Here is a 22,589-nt window from a genome sequence, read left to right on the forward strand (position 1 = left end):
GACTACCAACAGCAAACACGTACACGGACTACCAACAGCAAATACGTACACGGACTACCAACAACAAATACGTACACCGACTACCAACAGCAAATACGTATGCGGAATACCAACAGCAAATATGTACACAAACTACCAACAGCAAACACATACACGGACTACCAACAACAAATACGTACACCGACTACCAACAACAAATACGTACACCGACTACCAACAGCAAATATGTATATGGACTATCAACAGCAAATACGTACACGGACTACCAACAGCAAATACGTACACCGAGTACCAACAGCAAGTTTAGGTGAGCTTTATGTCAGCACAAGCAGTGAAAATTAAGCAACTCGACTCTAGAAGAAATCAAATCAAAACAGATCCTCTTTCACACCACAGGCAATAAAGACCTAGGGTCCAGATACAGAGTATCATAAGAGGAAGGCAGAAGATGGAGTGTCCACCATTCAAAAATCTTCATTTCTTTTTTCTCTCTTGGTATTGGCTCTTGACTAGGATGAACATTTCAGGTCTGTACACACCTTGACCCTTCCCTGGCATGATGAATGATGCTGAAACCTGACCGTGTCTGGAACTTAGACTACTCTCTCTGGGAACCATGGTGGGAAGCAGCATGCGTTTGGTACCAAAATGATCATTCAAAACCCTGTTGGCATCTTTTCAAATCGAAGCCTCATTTTCCAAGCAATTAGGGCAGAGTCAAGGCAATAGACAAGAACAAGGGCCCACGCCTCCAGCATCCCTGCTGTGGACTGCAGCAGAGCCTGTCATAGCAGCTCAGCCACAAATCCTGGGCAAGAGATCTCCCAGGGAGCCGGAGCAGCCAGTCTCAGGGTTAATCCAACTCCCTGTGTGCATCTGGGGGTCAAATCGTGACGATTATTCATTCTGGCAATTAACTCCTACCTCCCAGGAAGACAAGAAACTTCTGTTTCCGATTCTCTCCTCAGACATAACACACACACACACACACACACACACACACACACACACACGACTACTCCTGCTAATAGAAATAAATCATACTAAACCCTATCAGAAGGAGAAAGAGCAACTAAACCACAGAAGCAGTTCAATCAGGATTAGTCTGACCAGGAGTATGATAATGGAGACCATGGAGCCGCATCACAGCTCAGCTTAACACATTCCCTAATTTTAGAGCCAGCATGTATAGAAGATGAGGTTCCAAATTCTGGTGTAATCATAGAAAAAGCAACACGGTCTACTCTTCAGTGAACAACAGATGTTCATGGCATCCCTAACATGTGTCCAGGCCCTGGGTGGTGGATACAGCTAATGTAATTGGTGTTGCAAAGACAGAAGCACAACAAATGGGAATCTTTCCAACCCAGATGAATGCCAATGTAGTACATGACCTCAAGAGGGGATCCAAGTTTCAATGGACCTAACTCTTACAATTTCTGCAAATGACCAGATGTCTGTAATAAAGGATTTTCATTGATGAACTCAAAATAGAGACAAAGTGAAATTTTTAGGGATAAAAAAGACTTGAGGACATATTTTAAATGTTAATACTCTTGAAATTACATGGGAATTGCTAAACGCTTTGTAGAATGTTACTTTTTAAATTAAGTGACTTATACTATCAGGGTTTAGAACCAGTTCCGATTGGTTCCGTCATGGACAATGAAAAACAAGGACACCATAGACATTACATAGCAGCTTAATTAATTCCTTATGGGAGGGGTGTGGGCCCAAGTAGGAAATAGGTTGTGGTGCTCCACTCAGAAATGGATCAAAGGAAACCCAATAGCCACCCTCTTCTAAAATCAGCTATGGAATGTAAATGAAAAATCAGCAATGGAATGTAGCCTCGCAAAGGGATGATGTTCGTTCCAGGCTGAGAGAAGGAATGTTTTCCCTTGTTGATCTACCAGAAGTTGGGTCAGCTTTGTGCACCTGTGCTTTGCCGCAGAGGAAGTCCCATCTCGATATATCTATTTGCAGGATGAGCAGAGGCTGACCGTTGAATGAGAAGATTAATTCATGCGTGGGAAAGTTGAATTTCACAGGCTGTGTGAAAGTCAGTCTCGTGATTTAGAACATACATCTTGGAATACAATCAGAAACATGTTGCTCTAAAAATGTATCTGAGGAACTAAATCATTGAAGCCACTCACCTAAGGTTGCATTATGAGGTACGTGTTTTCAAAATATTGGCAAATGGCAGCAGACAACATAATCATAATAATTACTGAACGCATGTGGAGCTCAGTAATCACCAAAATGGCAGCTGCACTCCGTGAGAAAGCGTATTTTGTGGCGCTGGCATTCACAGAGTAAAGCCTTGTGGGACCGATAATCACAGTGACTCACCCCTGAAGTAGTTACTGAGACGCATCCCTGTTCCTATAATAATGCCCTGGGTTTCTGCTTACCAAAAGTCCCCGAAGTCAAACCAACTTGGAGGTGACGGTTTTGGATGCCGCAAAGGATCACATCGGGTAAATCCATCAGCATGGATTTTATGATTTTCTCCACTTTTTCAAAATCCCTTCTCCTTTTCCTTCTGCCTTCCTTGTTTACTGAGATGATTTCTTTCTAGCCGGTTGGAATCATGAGTATTATTAATTATATCATGGCCTTATCTAGGAAAAAAATATAATTCAGTCACCAGACTCTGAAAAGGAGCGTAGAATTCAATCTTGTGAGCCTCTTAATGTTGGAGATTAGGACACTCTAAAATAACAGACATGACCTTCCCATAATTGCATTATGGAATAGGGGCTGCACGGTACATCATTAAACATCAATCGTGGTCTCTACTATGTCAGAAAGATAGGGTAACCTGCGCAAAACACCGGCTCCATCCTGTCATCTCACTTGCTTCCAGGATAAAATCTGGACTCCCAAACCGGCATTCACAGCTGGCCAAGATTTGGTTGAAGTTATTGTGCTCATCATATTCCCCGTGACCTGCCAGTATAAATATCCAATAAATCAGTTTGATCATTTCCCTCGCCACTGACTATCCCTTAGTCTCAGTGCTGCTTTACAGAGCAGCTCAGAAAGGCCTTCTTAGACTAAAGGCTAAAACCTTCTAAACAAGTGGTTGGCAAAGAATTTGAGCTATGAGATCCATTAACTGAGAGAAGAGCGTGTTCAAAACATCTAAAACTCAATGGGTTCTGATGCAGGGAATGTTGTAGTGTCACAAAGCAGAGAATATGGAGGTAAAAGTAGAATCTTAGATAGACTGGCATCAACACCTCATCATTTATAAGAGCAGGTGACAACAAGAAAGGAATAGATTCCCAAAGAGCATGCAAGATCAGCCTCCAAAAGTCTGGACACGAAGAAGAAACACTGGGAAGTTCGTTTCTCATAAAGACTCCTGGATCTTCACCGCAGGCCTCAGATGAAGCTAAGTGCAGTGGACAACAGAATCATTTCTAGGTCTGGAGGCCAAAACAGGGACCTAGGGCCAGGCTCACATTTTCAAGTTCCACTTGCTGATCACCAGACTGGCAGCTGACACAAAGATGATGCTGCCTTTAATGCTGGTTTGCTCCATCCCTCACAACCCAAACTAAGAAGTATTTTCTGGAAGGCAGACAAGGAGAATCTTATTCCCGAAACTTCTAGGTTGTCAGTGGTCATAGCAGAAAAAGTTTGAAACAGAAAATCTAGAGTTTACACACATACACACACACACACACACACACACACACACACACCATGTCTAGCTTTGCACAAAATACTACCCCTTCTCCCTTTCTATCCAAAAGCCATCATTTTTTTTTTTTCTGAAGGAACTCGAGGTGTGTACAACATTTACTTTCTATATGTCTTCCCGGGGCCATTTGTATCTGCATCGTTGTGGAATCATTTGCTCATTCCTTCAGAGAACAGAGTCGGAAGGGAAAAAAACAAAACTCCAACCAGCAGTGCTAAATTCAGTTGAAATGCGCTGGCGCATGACTACAAAACTAGAGTTTCTCCAAGTCCATCAGGAGCAGAGGGAGTGTGGTTTGCGAGGGGCTTCCACTACTGAGCATGAAGACGCAGGTCCACTCGGAGAAATGAGGCAGACCTGGAAAGTCCCAACGCAGGCACTTTCCCGTAGTGATCTTGAAGTACGACACTGGCTGTGTCTCAGAACAGCCCAGGAAACCAGGGCAAGATGCATTTCTCTGAACTGTTTGTCAAGCTGAATGGGCACCAATGACGTACATCACTTCTGATTTAAGTGAAACACTGAACAAAGGGCTATGCTCTCTCTAGGTCAGTGGTTTTCAACCTTCCTAATGCTGGGACCCTGGAATACAGTTCCTCGTGTTGTGGTGAAACCGCCCCCCCCCTCCATCAACCATAAAATTATTTTTGTTGCTACTTCATAACTGTAATTTTGCTACTGTTATGAGTTGGGTGACCCCTGTGAAAGGGTCGTTTGACCCCCAAAGGGGTCGCGACCCAAGGTTGAGAACCACTGCTCTAGGTGCTATGCCTGTTCACATGGGAAAAACAAAACAAAACAATGCTCTTGTTAGTGATCATCAGCTTGGCTCCTGTTTGTGTGACCTTTTGATAGCAGCATGAAACGGTGCATGGTCTTACACTGTTCTCATGATCATTGATACATATGCATACGAGCCAATTGTTTCAGAGATGGGGCCAATCGATCTTACTGAGGAATGCACTCAAGCTCACTGACCTTCGACTTCACCAAACATGATCAGTCTCTTTGTAGGGATTGGTCTTTTCTAATGATCTGTCCAAAGTGAGCAAGTCAAAGGCTTTCCATCATCGAGTCTATGAAACATTCTGGCCTTATTTTTTTCCTAAGGCTCATTTGTTTACACTTCTAGTAGTCCACCATACAATGTAACTCACCGTCACTGAGCGGATGCCGACTCACAGGACAAGCTAGACCTACCCCTCTGAGACTGTAATCCTTTATGGGAGTAGAAAGCCCCATCTTTCTCTCTCTGAGTGCCTGGTGGTTTTGAGCAGCTGACTTTATGGTTAGTAGTCCAACTCATAATGCCTACACAGTATGCATATTCCATAATCTTCATCAACACCACCCCGGTTTGAATACATTAGTTCTCAAACTGGGGAAATAGTGATTCATTTATAACAATCTGTGTTGAAGGAAGTGTACTAAATTGTTCATATTTATAGCAACTTCCATTTTTGTGGAAAGCAATAGTGGCCACAGCCGCATGTTCACGTATTAAATATGAATGAACGATTGTCTCAGGAGTACACTGAATATTATGAGTAAATATCAACAACCTTATAATTGTTGTTACATATCATCCAGCCCCTTATTTTTAATATCCATATGTTCAACAGAACATAACACTGCCAAGCCTGCACCATTCTCTCATCCACTGTGATGTTTGAGCCCACGCGGGAGGGTCAGCCACTTTCTACCGACCCACTGCTGTCCTCAGCACAGCAATCTTTCCGAGGGACTTAGCGCTCCTGACACCGTGTCTGAAGTACGTGAGCTAATACTTTGCCATCCCTGTTTCTCAGAAGCATTCAGGTTGTACTTCCTCCACGATAGATTTATTTGCACTTCTGGTAGTCCATGGTATAGTCAATATTCTTTACGACCATCACAATTCTAAGTTATATAATTTTCTCCTGTCTTCCATATCATTCTTTCCGGATCCAAGTAAACTGAAATATTTGACAATGTACATTTTTTTTCAGTTCCTCCTGGTGTTGTCTGTCAGTCTGGTTGTGAGGATTGTTGTCCTCTTGATGGTGTGAGGTGCCACTGGGTCATTTCAGACCCAAAGCGACCCCATGTGCAGCAACAACAAACACTGCTGGGTCCTTGTTGTCTTGAGGCATCATTATTGAAATGAACCTTCAGCTTTTATCCTGAGCGTGACAATTTAAGAAAGCCCCCATTTGTGTTAAATACACATACACACACATTTGCAAACTTTTGTTAGGTGAGACTCATCTATTTGTCTTTATAGATAAAGTATATCCAACTGACCCCCTGAAGTTATCCCTGTTGTTGTTCAGCAACAGCACGATACGTATACTCCCTTGACTTCAGCCAAGCTCTGCTCCTGCAAAATTCCCCTGTAGCAGCTGAGCAGCACCCAGCCAGGGCAAGGCGACCAAATGGAATCTGAAAGGAAGGCACATGCCGAGGCATCAGCTGCAAACTGTCTGGACTCCTGGCCTTCCAAGAGTATTTGGCAGACATGTGGAAATCCTAACCGAGGAGAGAGGCCCTGCCCTGCTCTCTCTCTCTTTGTGGGCCGCACACAGCTTCCAGGAGGCAAAGCTGTTTTCTAACTTTGGTCTTTCTGATGCCTGGGCAAGAGGAAGTGGTGGCAAAAAAAGTTCAAGACAGGTTTTCAATCAAAGGAAAATATCCACCCCTCACTTGATCCAAATATAGAAAATTTCAAGTGCAAAAATAACCGCTATCTTTGCAAAAGCGCTTGTTCACCGTTATTTGCAATGCTATCTTTCTTTGTTTGCCAAGCTGGTCTACTTCAAGAGCTCTTTGTTGGGTCCCTGAAAGAACAGAAGGTCTTGTTCATTTACATACAATAAACAGATGTGCCCTCCCTACAGCAAGAAATTGGGAAATATTTCCGCAACTCAATCCATTTGTTGCAGCTTTGAAAAATCCTGGCTAACCAAGAATCCCAAAAGGCTGTAGTCCCAGTTGTTTATATGAGCAAATTACGTTATAAAAACATGTTTATGAAAGGCCATTCATCTTTTGTCCACTGCGGACTGTGTTGCAGCTTAACTGCTCTTGCTGTAACCAGCGTGAGGGGATACTCTTTTGTATCTCTCTGTGTTGTGAGAAAACTGGGATTCATAAACAGACTGGCCATATATTTGTCCTGCTTCAGCTTGGCTTCGGACGTTGAAAAGAAACCCCCACAGAGAAATACTTTCCTCTGACCATCATTGTTCCATCTTCTTGGTCTTGCGGACAGTGCTTGACCGCCGAGCCTTTCATGGTGAAGATGAAGAGCAAGCACACTATTTTACTTCGTCCCCCACTGACATTAATTTCCAGATCACAATCACGGGGTTTGCAATTTAGTACTATGTTGTCCTCTAGGACTTATATAACCTGGATCCCAAATCAGGAACAATGACAACGTTCTGCCAGAACTTCAAACTGCCATCTCTACTCATTGTACTCATGAGAATTAAAATCAGGAGAGTATACAACTACCTGGCCAACAATGAATACTTCATCTAAATGTTGTGGTTGTTAGCTGCCTGTGATGCACAGTGACCCTGTGTGCAACAGAATGAAACACGGCCTGGTCCTGCACCATCCTCACCGTCGGTCTACTGTTAGAGCCCATTGTAGCCAATGTGACAAGCGCTCTCATTAAGGGTCTTCTTCCTCGGCACTGACACTCTCTGCTCTACCAAGCATGATACCTGCTGACGGATTTTTAAAAGTTTAGGGTTAAGATGTATTGCCTGTGCATGGCCTTCCTCCCTCAATTTGGGTTGGTAGCAGTAGGAATCCACGCTTTCTGTAAATCAATCAGGGAGTCTAGTCACTTGACCTGGGATATCCAAGATAAATGAAGAAATAACACTGCTTTCAAGTGTGGTTCTTCCTATCTAAACAGAGAGTTACTGCCAGGGTTTTCTTTAACAACATAGAAATGGAATCTGTAAAATATGCAACTTCTATACAGCACTGGCAATACAATTTTGAGCCCAGTGAATGAGACTGTGAGTGTGGAAAATATTTTTTTGAAAGATCAGTTAACCTAATGTGGGATCCTAATAGTCAAGGAAGAAAAGGGGGAACAGACAAGATGGGGGTACCTTCTCACATTTAAGAAAAAGAGGTTCCCTAATAGTAGCTGACACAAGGCCACATGTATCTTGGGGGCAGGATGTGGGGGGGCTTTTTCAGTAGTTTACTGTGTGGTTGCTGATGCACATCCCCTCCTGCTTATCCCCTAAAATAGTCCTCTGATTAATGTTTTGAGGAGTGTGGGTATTGTGTTTGTGTGGTGTGCCCAGATATGGTTAAGATAGCACAACATTGAGTCTTGCTTCAGCTTTGGATTACACTAAAGATTTTCCCATGGGAACAAAGTCATACAGGAGTTAAAGTGAATGTGATAATAATAAGTTATCAAGAACAGCATTCACAGTGGCTGGTCACGAGGGTGTTTATGTGTAATTATCATAACTAGTACAATGGTAATAAAGCACAGCATACCATGGATGGGAGAGAAAAGCAAGGACCAAATTACCCAGGGAGTTTAGACCATATGAAAGATTTTGGAAACTACTGATTGACATTAACCAGGAAGAGTTCAGTTTAAAATTGTACTGGGAGTAACAGTAAACAGATGACTGGTTGTTGTGATTAAGCATCATCAAGCTGGTTCTAACTCAAAACAAGTTTAAACAACAGAAGGATGCACTGCTTGGTCTACCGTCATCCTGATAATTGGTGCTCTGCTGACTCTATTGTTACCGCCACTGCATCAACCCATCTCATTGTGGAATTTTCCCCTTTTTACCCACCCTCGACTTTACCAAGCATGATCTCCTTCACCGCCAGGGACTTGTCCCTCTTGTTGACATACCTAAAGGATATATGTAGAAGTCTAACCATTGTTGCTTTTAAGGAACATCCTGGCTCTATTAGGCCAATCTGTCTCTTTTTCTGACGGCTGCATGGTGTCTTTAATATCATCAGAGATAGGCAAAAATAGATAAATGAAAATTAGTTAGGAAGCTGTTCAATCTTTTAAAGAAGGGAAAAAATTTGAGCAAAATGGAAGTTGATAAATAGTGTGACATATGGAAGATGAGACAGGAATAGTACCTGTTGGATTCAGAAGATGGAAATGAATAATTTAGACTTCAGCTAACCAATAGAACTATTTCCTAACATTGTAAAAACTAAATGCAGAAGATGAATAGGAAATATAATTTGGAAACATTTATTTCGAGGTATTCAAAACTATGCAATTAAACATGGTAAATAGGTTCTTGACAACTTGGTTTTGATATCATACATAGAATCTAGCATAAAGGTGTAGATTGGGGAGTCCTTGACCTAGCCCATGCTAGTCAATCCTTCTCCATTACAAACAGAGACCTCCTTTTGTTCGATAAGAAAACATGCACCTGGCATCCTGATGAAGGGCTTGTCTGCTAAGCAAAAGGTTTACAGTTGGAACCCCCCCAGTTGCTCTACATAGAAAGATGTGGCATGCTGCTTCTGTGAAGATTAACCCTTGGAAATCATAGGGGAAAGTGCTGCTGTTTCCTATCAGGTCTCAGTAAGTTGAAATCTACTCAATGGCAGGCAACAACACAGGATTCACATTCTTAGACTCATGAAAGCTATTGGAGTAATCAGGTGACTCCATGCACTTCAATGGACATGAGAACTTTTCTTAAGATTCCAGGGAAGACATTCACTTTCACCACCCATGCATCACCCTTTTGACTATGTGATCTCCCTCACTTTCACCCTGCCTATCCATCCTGATATATTCAAAGTTACAACAACGATACTTCAACAAGAGCAAATTCACATGTGAAGTGTCATGAAGAAGAAAAACAGAAAGAGTTATTGAATCACTGATAGATGATTACAGACATTTTTGATTGGGGATTCTTTTGGTACTAAACATTTAACTTGTATAACTCCGTGGCTTTTCATATCTTCTTTATTGTAGTCAATAGCATTCCTAAAGTATGTGGTAATTGGGTGGATAATATGTAGTGCAAATAGAGAGTTAAATGTAGAGTAAGAAATGGCTACATTCAAAGACATTCCTTAAGTATGCCTTCAAAATTAATATAAATTGATATACCTTTAAAATTAAATGGTTCATTAGAGGGAGAAATGCTGAACAAAGAAGGTGAGCAGTAGTCAAAGATGCTAGAAGAAAATGAACACAATACGGAAGCAGAGAACCTAAGAAGAGAAAGTGTTTCAACAGTGAAAGGGTGCGCCACTATTTTAAATGAGGTTGAGAAATTAATTTGCAAACATTTTCCCTCTAAAAACATCCAATGTCTAATAAGTAGTTGCCATTTGGGATGGATAGGGATGATGTCAACTAGATGCTGGTCAAGGATGGGCAGGAGCTCAACCCATCAATTATGTTACGGCCTAATGGTACCTTTTTGGTGTCATGAGCCTTTTTGTGCAAAAGAGAGAGACCAAGTGGAGTCAAAGATTTTTGATCCCTTGCCTTCTAAGAGAGCTGGATCTCTCGTGCTGTTCCATAGTTTCCTGTTGTGACACCTGCTCATCCCAAGCATGTGCTATCGGTGGTGAATTCATTAGTCCCACTCATCTCTGCATCCACCAGCCTGAGCCCCCACTGGCTCTGCTTCATCATCCTGCTTCTGGTTTGTCAGCTTCCACAAATTAGGGGAAGTTTGACTTGCACTGGTCTAGACTTACCTATTTCTACAATTGTGTAAGACATTTCTTCCTTTTTCATTTTATTGGCACATAAGCCATAGCATATCATTCAACTGTTCAATCATGTCAAGAAGAATTGTACAATTACTACCACAATCAAGTTAAGAACTTTTTCTCTGCCCGCCCCCCCTATGATTAAATCAGCTTTAAAATGAGTTGTGAAATCACATTCATTTCTAGTGCTCCCACCCCTTCCCACATTGTTTTTCATCCTGAAATCCCCTCACCCTCCTTCTCTCCCCACTACCCACCTCTAAGTCCCCTACAAATCCCAGCATCGGTTATTATCTCTATGCACCCACCCCTTCTGTGTTTCACAAACTGGTAAACCCCACAGAAACAAAAGATGAAATGAGGTGGTAAGGATAAAACAATAGTAATATAAAGATAACAATACCAACACTGAGCAAAAAAGAAAAAACCTCCATCAATATTTAAAAAGCCAGGGAAGGAATTTTTTTCAGGGAACAATCAAGAGATTCTTGCACCTAGAACAAATTCAAGTTGGGACTAGAGGGAGATCAACTGCTTAAGTATCAATTTGATCCAGCAAAATCAGGATGACAGTGATCTATGTTTGATAGTAAAGCTGTCCCAGACCTTTGCCTGTGGCTAGAAAGGATTGGCCAGAGGCTTAATCTGACCAGGTACTCTGCAGATGGGTTTTGGGCCCCCACTGTTCTTCATAGTCTCCTACAAATTGGGTGTTCACAATTTAAGCTCTGATACTTTTCCCTTCATCATATTTGGATTTTGGACAAGGCAGGGACTACACCAGAAAGACTGAACATAGAGGTCTGGTTGAATGAACTAAGGCAGTCCTGAAGGTAGCTACCCTTGCACTGAGGACTGGGGTTTTCAGAAGGGAGAGGAAGCGTGGCCGCTCCAGGGTTGTGGACATGGTAGTCACTGGACCTTGTGGGGAACCCCTGGCTTGGGGGGTGGGGATGGTGTCCAATGGAAAAGGACCCAGAATCGCCACATATTTAGTACCGTGAAACCCCCCTCAGAGCGGCAGGACAGGTTTTGATCTGTTGGGTCGGGAACTGCACAACAACCTGTTGGGTGGGGAACTGATCTAGGAGATTTTCCCTGGCACCAAACCCCACACTTGTGGTAAACAGAGCTCAGTAGAATGGGAGATCGAACTGCGCAGGGAAACTTCTCATGGGCTGCGGCCCCATGTGGATCTTCACTCACATAGACTCCTGATACGGACAGTGTCCAGTGTGCTGTGTCACTGGGAAAATCGATGTCATTAGTGTAATCGCCAGGAGGCGATCATACCCCGGAGGATGATTCACAGTGTGGTACTTTTTGTTCATATAGGTTTTTGTTTTCTTGCCGTTAGCTTGTCTTCTTCTTCTTTCTGTTTGTTTGATTGTTTGTTCATTTGCTGGTTGGTTTCGTGCTAGTGCTGATGTAGTTGGTTCTATGGGGGTTCAATTTTGTCAGGAGACGGTCGCCAAAGTAAACCTCAGTCGTGCATATGCCGTGGACAAGCAGATGGATTCTGGGCTCCTACTTAAGTCTAGTCCCAACCTGAGAACATTTAGTTCTGATAACATGGCCCTACTTGATATTCACTTTCATGAAATGATCACTGAAGATAAGCGTGCTATAGCAAAGTGTGGTGAAGAGAGCAGAGGGTGCCCGGCTATCAATTGGAAGAGTGCCTGGGGTCTTAAAGGCTTGTCAAACAAGCAGCCATCTAACTGAGGAGTCAACTAAATCCATGTAGAAGAAGCGCCCCAGCTTGTGTGATCCAAAGACAACAGTAAGCCATTCTTTATAGAAATCTCTTTCTATATGCAAATACAATCCTCACTGGTTTTGTTTCTGTAGAGAACTAACTTAACGCCCCATCACATTGACTCATGGTGGGCCCATGTATATCAGAGTGCAACTCGCCTCCATAAAGTCTTCCAGGCTCAATTTCTATAGTAGATCACCTGACATTTCTTCCACAATGTCTCATGATGGACTGGAACCTTCCAACTTTTGGTTACCAGCTAAGACTGTTAACCATTTTGCAAAACCCAGGGACAAAGCAATGTATAAAAAGCAAGCAAAAACAAAACTGCAAAGAACTAAATCTGTTCCCATTGAGTTGGTTCCAATCCATAGTAACCCGATCGGACAAAGTAGAACCGCACCGCAGGATTTCCAAGACTGATATTTATGAGAGCAGAATGCCCCATCTTTCTCCCATGAAGTTCTTGGTGCATTTGAACGGCAGATCTTTTGGTGAGCAACCAAACACTTAACCATTGCAAGAGGTTCAGATAGAGGATAATACTCAAAATCTGTCCCAATTAAATTCTGGGACATCCTGTGACTTTTCAATATTAAATTTTCTTCCATAATTTGATTCTACTCTATTTTCACTTTTAAAAATTTCTGCAAATCTTCTCCTAGTCAGTGCTAAAGGAGCCTTGGTGCCACAGTGATTACACCTTGGGCTGTGATTGGCATGGTTGGCAGTTCAAAACCACCAACAACTCCGAGGGAGAAAGACTGGGCCTTCTACTTTCATAAACAGTTACAGTTTCAGAAACCCACACGGGGCCACAAGAGTCAGCATTAACTGGATGGCAGCGAGTTTGGATTTTTTGGATGTCATTGCTAGGTTAGTTGGTAGGTGGTATTCCACAATTAAATTTCCAATTTCTGCAAATTGTTCAGAGAAAAATGAATTTTTAATGTTTGGGATATTTAACTCATTATTGTACTTCCCCTCCCTCCCCCCACACGCTATCTAGATTTTAAAAGCCATCATTCTACAGAAAAATCCTTGCCCATTTTATTAGAAAGGTTCAGTTTTTATCTGATGGAGAATAATCTAATAGCAGTATTTAAAGGAAGCAAGATCCTAATCAGGCAGTTCATAATTTTCATTAAAAAATACATTTTACTGGAGGCTCTTACAGCTATTATAACAATTCATAAATCAATTCTATCATAATTTTCATTTTTATAAGTGAAAATTATTACTAGTTGGATATCCCTTTTTTCTCAATATTTGGAGCATCTGTGGACATAACCATGATTATTTACTGCATTAGTGTTGAGAAGGATACAAGAAGGCAGATGGCTGGCTCCTTTCATGTTTAGAGAGAGTGCACCTTACAAGGATGGATGTCATAGGACATTTGTGTTCTCTTCAGATAATGCACACTGTCTGGGTGCCAATCAATAAAAGATTCATTTTCTGCATCCTACCTTTGTTTAGGCGTGATGGCATATCATAGGAAGCATTGCATTAGGGAGCTTTGAGATAGGGGAAGCCAACTCACCATCTCTGGAAGTCAGAAATGTGTGTCTATGCTCCTTTCCTATGCTTCCTGTGTTAGCTAATGAGCCCAGTCCCAAGGACTATTTGGTGATGCAGGACTTAATGAGCTAGGAGGGGATGACAAAGAAACATTGTCCTCACAGCCAGGTGTTGTATGTCACAATTGCCTTGAAGTAAATCCCAGGAAACCTCTAATTGCCTTGATTTCTTTGCCTTTACGCTTGAAAATGAAAGTCTGGATCCTTGGAGAGAATATAAATCAGAGAACATATTGCATTCAGAAAAACCTACTGCAAAAGACTTCTTTCAAGTGTTCAGGAGCAAAGCTGTCACTTTGATAAACTAAGTACATCTAACCCACGCCATGCTCTTTTCAATCTCCCCCTCTGCATGTGAAACTTGGACGATGAACAAGACAGACTAGAGAAGAATTGGTGCAATGGAATTGTGGTATTGGCAAAGCCCATAGACTATACCATAAGCTGCCAAAAGAACACACAAATCCTTCTTGGAAGAAGTGTACCAGAGTGCTTCTTAGAAGTGAGCATTGTCACCCTCCGGACATGATCGCTGAAGACAAAGCAGGTGCATAAGCAAATGTGGTGAAGAAAGCTGATAGTGCCTGGCGATCGAAACATAGAGTGTCTGGGGTCTTAAAGCCTTGAAGATAAACAAGCGACCATCTAACTGAGAAGTAACAAAGCCCACATGGAAGAAGCATACCAGCCTATGTGATCACGAGGTGTCAATGGGATCAGGTATCAGAAATCAAAGAACAAAAAATTATATCATTGTGAATGAAGGGGAGTGCAGATTGGGAACCCAAAGCCCATCTGCAGGCAACTGGACATCTCCTTACAGAAGGGTCGCAGGGAGGAGATGAGCCAGTCAGGGTGCAGTGCAGCAACAATGAAACATACAACTTTCCTCTAGTTCTTAAATGCTTCCACCACCCCACGCCCCACCCACCCACTATCATGATCCCAATTTTACCTTACAAATCTGGCTAGACCAGAGGATGTACACTGGCACAGATAGGAACTGGAAACACACAGAATCCAGGACAGATGATCCCTTCAGGACCAGTGGTGAGAGTGGCAATACCGGGAGGGTGGAGTACAAAAGGGAAACCAATTACAAGGATCTACATATAACCTCATCCCTGGAAATGGACAACCGAAAAGTGGGTGAAGGGAGATGTCAGACAGTGTAAGATATAACAAAATAATAATCATCTGTAAATTATCAAGGGTTCGTTAGAGAGTGGAAAAAATGAGGAGCTGATACCAAGGGCTCAAGTAGAAAGCATCTGTTTTGAGAATGATGAGGGCAACAAATGTATAAATGTGTTTGACACAATGGATGTATGTATGGATTATAATAAGAGTTGCACAAGCCCCCAATAAAATGATTTTAAAAAAAGAAAGAGAAGTGAGCATCGTGAAGCTTGATCTCACTGATTGTGGAATTGTTCGTAGGAGGGACCGATCCTTAAGAAGGACACCATTTTTGATAAAGTAGGGCCAGCAACAAAGAAATGACCCTCAATGACATGGCTTGGGACCATGGACGCAACGCCGGGCTCAAACCTAGCAACCATGCTGTGATCAGTGCAATAGGAAATGCTCTGCTACGTGGTTTGAGGCCTTCACACGGTTATGGTGAGCCTTTTATTCTCTTCTGATGCCATTGTTCAGTGAACTGTTGGGAGCTCTCTCATACACAGGGTTGGAACCAACTTGAAGGCACTGAACTACAGCAGCCACAACAAAATCCAGACCGTGAACCAAACTTTCTGTGCCGACCCCACAGAGGGCAGCTCCTTTCTCAGATCCTGAGCCTCCTTCAGCATCCCCACTTGCATAGGAGGCGGAAGCCAAGAGAGGGCTGGCTGGAGGTTCAATGCGCTAGGAAGGAGTTCCCCAAAGTGCTTCTGTTGTGTTCTAACTTACCTATAATGTGCTGGCAACAGTTCTTCAAGCAAGAAGGATTGATTTCATGGGTAGCTGTTACCAGGCTGCCATGGAAAAGAGAGGCGTGTCCAAACTGACCTGGGGGAATAGTAGCGTTGATTACTGTGAGTGGTTTCTAACTTCCACTCTAGCGCAAGGCTCATTTGCGGTTTCCTGGCTGCCTGACACTTTCTGACCTGGTTCTTCCACCTGCTCCCTTGTCCCTAAGTCCCTGATTACTCAGCCTCCTCCTTCCCTTCCCATTCTTAATATTCCTGAGCTTTCCATCTGCCTGCTGGCTGTGGGATTGCCATACCAATGGATAGGCTGGCCTTCCTTATTACCTTAGTATTCTGCAAGCTCTATCATTTGAGGCAGCTTCCCATTTGTCGTTCAGCTTTGAAGTTGGGGCCAAGCATGTACTCTTTCACATTCTTAGTAATCCAGTTTGTAAAGCCTGAATGGAACACCTGTCCTGTTCCCACGGCTGCTGTGAACATGAAATAAATAATATGTGAGCCCTATATGAAAAGTATACAACAGCACATGTGTTGTTAGGAGACTGCTACAAGCTGGAAGTGTGATTGCTGTAGGCCGAGCACAAAGGTTCTGTTGGCGGAACACAGAGTACTAGCTCAGGCATTCATTCATTCTCGGGCAAGTCACACCATAGGGCAGACCTATGCATTACAGGGCAGTTGTAGCAAAGAACCGTAACGAGAGATTTCATATGAACAGAAGCTTAAGAGTCTTGTAGTTCTGGAGATTAGAAGGCCCCAACCAGGCTACCCATGTGGATTCCTTCTCAGGGTTTGGAGGGATAATCTGTTCCATCTCTCTCCCCTAGCTTCTAGTGATTCCCAGGGATCCCTAGCATCCTTTTGACTTGTGGCTTTCTCTCCCACAACGTTGCCTCTGTTGTCTTACGGTCATCTCCAGCTGTGTGTCCGGTCTCCTCTCTTATAAGGACACCACTCATTGGATCAGAACCCACCCTAGTCTGTATGAGATCAGGGGAGCTTAACTGACAGCAGCTTCGTCCAAGACCCTATTTCCAAAGAAGGTCACATTTACTGGTATCTTGCCCACAGGCCTAGGACATCAATGCTGTGGTTGCTGTTGTTTTTGAAAACACAATTCAATCCATAACAGCATGTATTGACACAAGTGTCTCTCTTCAATTTGCTCTTTTGCCCTGCTGAAAGAGTATGTTCTCAGTGGATTAAAGAAAGGACTCCTTAGTTCCTGCCACCACAGACTGGCCATCTGGTTTCCTTCCACTTTGGTGGCTAACCTCTCTGCGGAGCACCTGCAACAGAGGGAGATATCTGAATGGTGTGATTCTTACTCCATCAGGGGGCTCAGAGGCTACATCTCAAAGGTGAAGCATAGCCTAGACCAGGACTTGAACTTGTGGGGAGGTGCTCTTAGATGATCAAATCAGCGCAATGGGGACATCTGCTATAAAAGACTTCACTCAAGTGTTAAAAAGACAAGATGCGACTTTGAGGACTAAGGTGGGGCTGACCCAAATAATGGGATTTTTCAATCACCTCATATGCATATGAAAGACGGACAATGAATAAAGAAGACCTCAGAAGATTTGGTGCCTTTACATCACGATGTTGGCAAGAATGTTGATTATACCTTGGACTACCAGAAGAAGGGGAAAAAAAGCTGTCTTGGAAAAAAGCCAGAATGCTCTTTAGAAGGGAAGATGAGGCTTCGCTCATATATTGGACATCAGGAGAAATCAATTCTGGAGATGGACATTATCTTTTTAGAGTAGAGGGTCACTGAACATGAAAACCAGCAATTAGGTACATTGACCCAGTGCTGCCACAACAGGCTCAAGCATCTCAGTGATTGTGCGGAGGGAGGAGGATGGAGAATCCTTTCTGTCTGTTGTATGATGGGTCACTGAGTTGGAACCAACTTAGTGTCACTGAGTTAGTTGATTGTGCCATCCTGGCCAATAAACACACGTGGAGTTAATTGAAGGGCGGAGGGATAAATGGCTCGGCGAGCCTCGCCTTTCTAGTTCTCGGGTCTCTTGTTTCTGATGGTTGAACCAGGGTGCAGCTAGCTGCCTTAGCCAGTTCCCTGCTTCAGCTGGTGCTCACTTCCTGTGAGACATCCCTGAGGAGACGCCACATGGACCTACCCCGATGCAGCCCTGGGTGCTGGAGAAACCATGTGGAGACCCTGCCAGCACTGAGATGCTTACACTCTCACTGATTCAGCTTTCCTCCTGCAGTCGGCATCATTGCGTGTGTTTTGTGAGATGGAGGAAGACTTTGTGGATTGGTGTTGGACATGTGGGTTAATGTTGGGCTTGTGGGCTTGGGCAGCACTGGGTTGGGATGTTTTCTTGATGTGCACTTACCCTTTATATAAAACTCTCTCTTATACATGAGTTTCTGTGGATTTGTTTCTCTAAAGTGCCCCGACTAACATATCACTTAACAGTAAATGAGCTCACTGTTCCCCACACAGAACAACCAATGTAGCCCACCAGATTCTCTCTTCATCAAGGACAAGTCCACGTGGAAAGGGAGATGGGAGGGACACTCAGCTCAGGATTGTGATATCAAAATATTAGTTGTTAATTGTGAAGCTTGCTGACTCCTCCGGTGTCAGAAGAACTCGAATTCCAGGTCCTCTCTCTAGTCACTGGTAACATTTCCACTTTCGCTTCATCGTCTTAACCACTTAAAATGCTTCCTCTTCATAAATTTCCTGATTCTCCTTCTTGTGCTCCCGAAGGCTCAGATAGCTGGATCAATTCCATGTTCAAGGCCAAGTTCACTTCGGAAACAAAATGACAAAAACTACCAAAAGTTTTAACAAGATATATAGGACGGAAGTCTGTTTAACTGGACAATTTCCAAGCAGCACAACTCTTTTATAAGTATTGGTTGCCAAAACAAGTTTGCATTTTATATCGTGACCCAGAAAGTCCCTTTGTATACATTTATATGGAAAGGATTTGGTGGCTGCGTATTTTCTCATTGGAACAGCTCTTAGTGACTAGCACAGACAGACAAGCGTATGAAGTCAGTCAGTGTTCACATCCAGTGCAAGTGGAAGGAGACATGTGACAGGATTATTTCCAAAGAGGTGGACATTTCTGGCAATAACTCTCTGCTGGATGTGAAGCAGAACAAGAGAGTGGGCTAGGAAAAGGTAGAATCTTCAAAAGATTTTGACCACGATTTACTGAAAGAAATGTTTCTGACATCCTATTCTGCATCGTTTTTGGTGAAAATTCATCTGAGATGGCGGAGGACTTTGTAGATTGGTGTTGGACATATGCGTTAATGTTGGACTTGGGGGCTTGGGAAGCACTGGCTTGGGATGTTTTCTTGAAGTGTACTTACCCTTCATATAAAACTCTCTCATACACATGAGTTTCTGTGTATTTATTTCCCTAATGTATCCAGACTAACACACCTCCTGAGTCAGGATCAAATGGAAGGCAGTGGGATTGGTTTGGGTAGAAGAGTGTGCGGAGCCACCACTTGAATACCCATTGATATCAAGTCGTCTGGCTCATAGCAACCCCAGTGGGTTTCTGTGACAATCTCTCTTTTTAAGAGTAGAAAGTCTTGTCTTTCTCCTGAGGAGCAGCTGATGGTTTTGAATTGCTGACCTTGGAGTTAGCAGTCTAGCTCGTAGCCACCTGAGATAGAATGACAAGGAATGATGTGGCCCTTCTCATTGGTGCATGGCGAAAATTCATCTGAATGGCTTGTCTTTCTTCTAATAATGGCCTGATGGTTTTCAGGGCCCCAGGTAATGTTCAGTGTTTCACAAAAGTAGTTGACTCTTCTCACCTCTATTCCAAAACTACCATGCTCCCTGGGGTTTTCCCCTCCACATGGTTCCTGGTTTCCCAGGATTTTCCAAGTATAGTGTTTTCTTGCCAGATACTTGTTAAAGCATTCCCTTTCATGTTAAAAAAAAAAGGCTCCGTTTCCATGATGAATTCATTGCATGGTCACCCCTTTGCTGTGTTTACCCAGAAGCTACCATTTCCCGAATGTCTACTGAGAGTACCGACAGAGAGCATCTATGGTTACTCACCCTCACAACAAATACCTTAGTATTGATTTCTCTGTCTCAGTTTTAGAGAGCTGAAAACCAGGGGTTGGGTGAAGATTATATTCCAAACAGTCTGGATTTTAGTATTTTTAATTTTAGGAGAAAAATGAGCACAGGTGTGTTCCATAGCTTAATATCATATGTGTGTATGTGTGTGTGTGTGTGTGTATGATTTCACCTAATTTGAGTTCAATGAGCCTGGAAGCAGCAGTCAATAGATCAAATGACTTAATCCAATGGGCAATATGCTACACGAGTCCTCTTTACCGCCTTGAAGAGAAAGGACAGATGTCACTTTGACAAGCACGCCTGAGCCAGATCAGAGTATTTTCAATTGCCTCAGACATGTGAAAGTATAAGAAATATGTATAGTTCCTCCTTCTGCATTCTAATCCACGCCTATACTTTTCATGGTCCTATCTCTGAATGCTTCCCTATGATACTTTAAAAGTGACTGTATGAGTATGTGCATGTGTGCCACTGTGTCATTTTTTGTTCATCATTAATGAGTGAACCCCCAACAACATAACCTGGGCTGCAATCACTTTCATGTTCCAGAGTTCAGGAAATTGTCTGGCCTATGTAAGACCCTCGGTAACTGGATCACTGTACAGCATGTATATATATATATATCTTTTATAGTCTCATGACTCATTCACCTTGAGCCCAGGTGTTGACTTTAACTCCTGTGTTTTTCTGCCTCTCCTGGAGGCAGCTTCTCACATATTAATTTCACACCCTCCTCCCTCCTCTGATATCGTCAGCCACAGTCTGCTGAACACAATTTCCACCCGATGATTAGAAAACGCAGTCCAATCAAAAGCACATCTGCCCCAGCACCCTCCGTTATAATGTGTTAGCACGGAGGGCCACCTCTTGCTTTGAAAGCACCAACCCTTTCCTCCTCTCCAAACTGCAGGGACAGAAGTGTTTCCTCCAGGCCAGGAAGAAAAAAAGGGACATCCTGAATGTTCGAGTCCCTGCTGAGAAGTTGCCTTTCCACCCTAGATAAGCAAAATCAGAATTTCCAGGTTCCCCTGCTTATCATGTCTCTGCAAAAATCACCTGGGAGTCTGGTTAAAAGGTGTATTCAGATTCGGTCTATCTGAAGTGACGATGCAAATTCTCAGCAGGGGGTTGAACCAGAATGAACCTGGTGGAAGCCCTGAAAGGAAATATGTTTTACTTTTATGTTCAGATGGTGGAAATGGATTCTAAACAAAGGAAACAAAACAAAACAAAACCCTTTTTTTATATGTTTAATTCAATGCCTGACACTTAAATTCCCCAGTTTTAAGCTAGAACAGTGGTTCTTTTTGCCTGATGAACAATGAAATCATCCGGGGATCCCTTTAAAAAGGAGAGTCCGAGTGCTTACAGCCTACCACAGACCAATGAAATCAGAATCTCTGGGCAGCCACATTTGTTCAACTCTCTCTACAGTGATTCTACTAGGCAGCCAGGTTGAGAAATACTAGGGTCAATATTCTGCTCCTTTTGAGGCCGCTGAAGACTTTCTGAGAGAGTCCTCAACTAAGAGAATAAGGAAATAAAGAGAAGTGGCAATTCTAGATTCTGCTCAAAATGTGTAGATCTGTACATTTAGCACTTACACAGCTTCCACCAATAGGCTCACTCAAGTGCATCCTTACACAAGGTGGTTGGAGAAACCTGATTATGACCATGCAGGTAAGGTTGACTTTCTATAGCTGCCATTCACAGGTCCCCATCCTCTTGGACGAAGAGTGGTAAGATAACTAGAGAAGACATCTGGATGATTAATAGGTCATCTTTAAGTCATACTTGGGTTGTTTTTAAAAAGAACCATTTCCAACTCAGATACTTCTACTCCAAAGATAGTTTCTCATGGCCATAGGCTATTGAGTCAGTTCTGACTCGTGCATGCCTATGCATGAGTGTCAGAGTGAAACTGTGTGTTAGAGGTCTTTCAAGAACAGAAATTTTTTTTGGAAGTAGATCACCAGGCAGTTCTTCCATGGCTCTGCTATAAATGGATTAGAACCACCCACCTGCCTTTGGTTAATAGCTGAGTGCTGTAATCATTTGCAACATCCAAAGAGCCTAGTTTTGCACAAAAACTATATGATGCATGCACTGTGGGTTCTCAGCTGGGCCACAAAAGTCCACTAAGCCTTGAACTATGCTTTTTGAACTCCTAGTGGGACAATGTGAACAGCACAATGCTAAGGAATGGAAAAGGTAGTGAGGAACTGCTGGGGAGGTGCATGGTTTTCCCATGTGTACACGGGAAAGGCTACAGGCCCACAGGGTCTATCTTCTGACAGCCTGTGTGGGAGGGGCCCAAATGCCAAAAATGTGACTTAAGAGTCTCAAAAACAGTCTGTAGAGGGTAACTTTATGTTCCCACTTTGTTAGCTCCAGTCGGTTCTGACTGATGGTGGCCATTTGTACGAAAGAATAACACATTGACTAGTCTTGCACCAGATGTTTGAACACATTTTTGTAGCCACTGTGCCAAAGCCGTCTCACTTGCAGTCTTCCTCTTTTTCGTAGATGCTTTGCTTGACTACGTCTCATGTCCTTTCACAGGGACTGGTCTCTGGGACAACATGTCCAAGTACATGAGAGGACGTTTCACCCCTTAGCCAAGTCAAGTGCTGTTTGGCCAAGTGCTAGTCTGTTGGCTATTCCGTTCTATAATCTAATGTAAATCATAATGTGATTCCTTTCCCCAATGTGATCGATCTCTTGAAAAAGGAGTTACTCTAGGGTCTGGTTTACCTTCAGATTATAT

The sequence above is a fragment of the Echinops telfairi genome, unplaced genomic scaffold, assembly GCF_000313985.2.
Source record: "Echinops telfairi isolate 266 unplaced genomic scaffold, ASM31398v2 ScPeMD7_3;HRSCAF=10, whole genome shotgun sequence".
NCBI classification, from domain to species: Eukaryota; Metazoa; Chordata; class Mammalia; order Afrosoricida; family Tenrecidae; genus Echinops; species Echinops telfairi.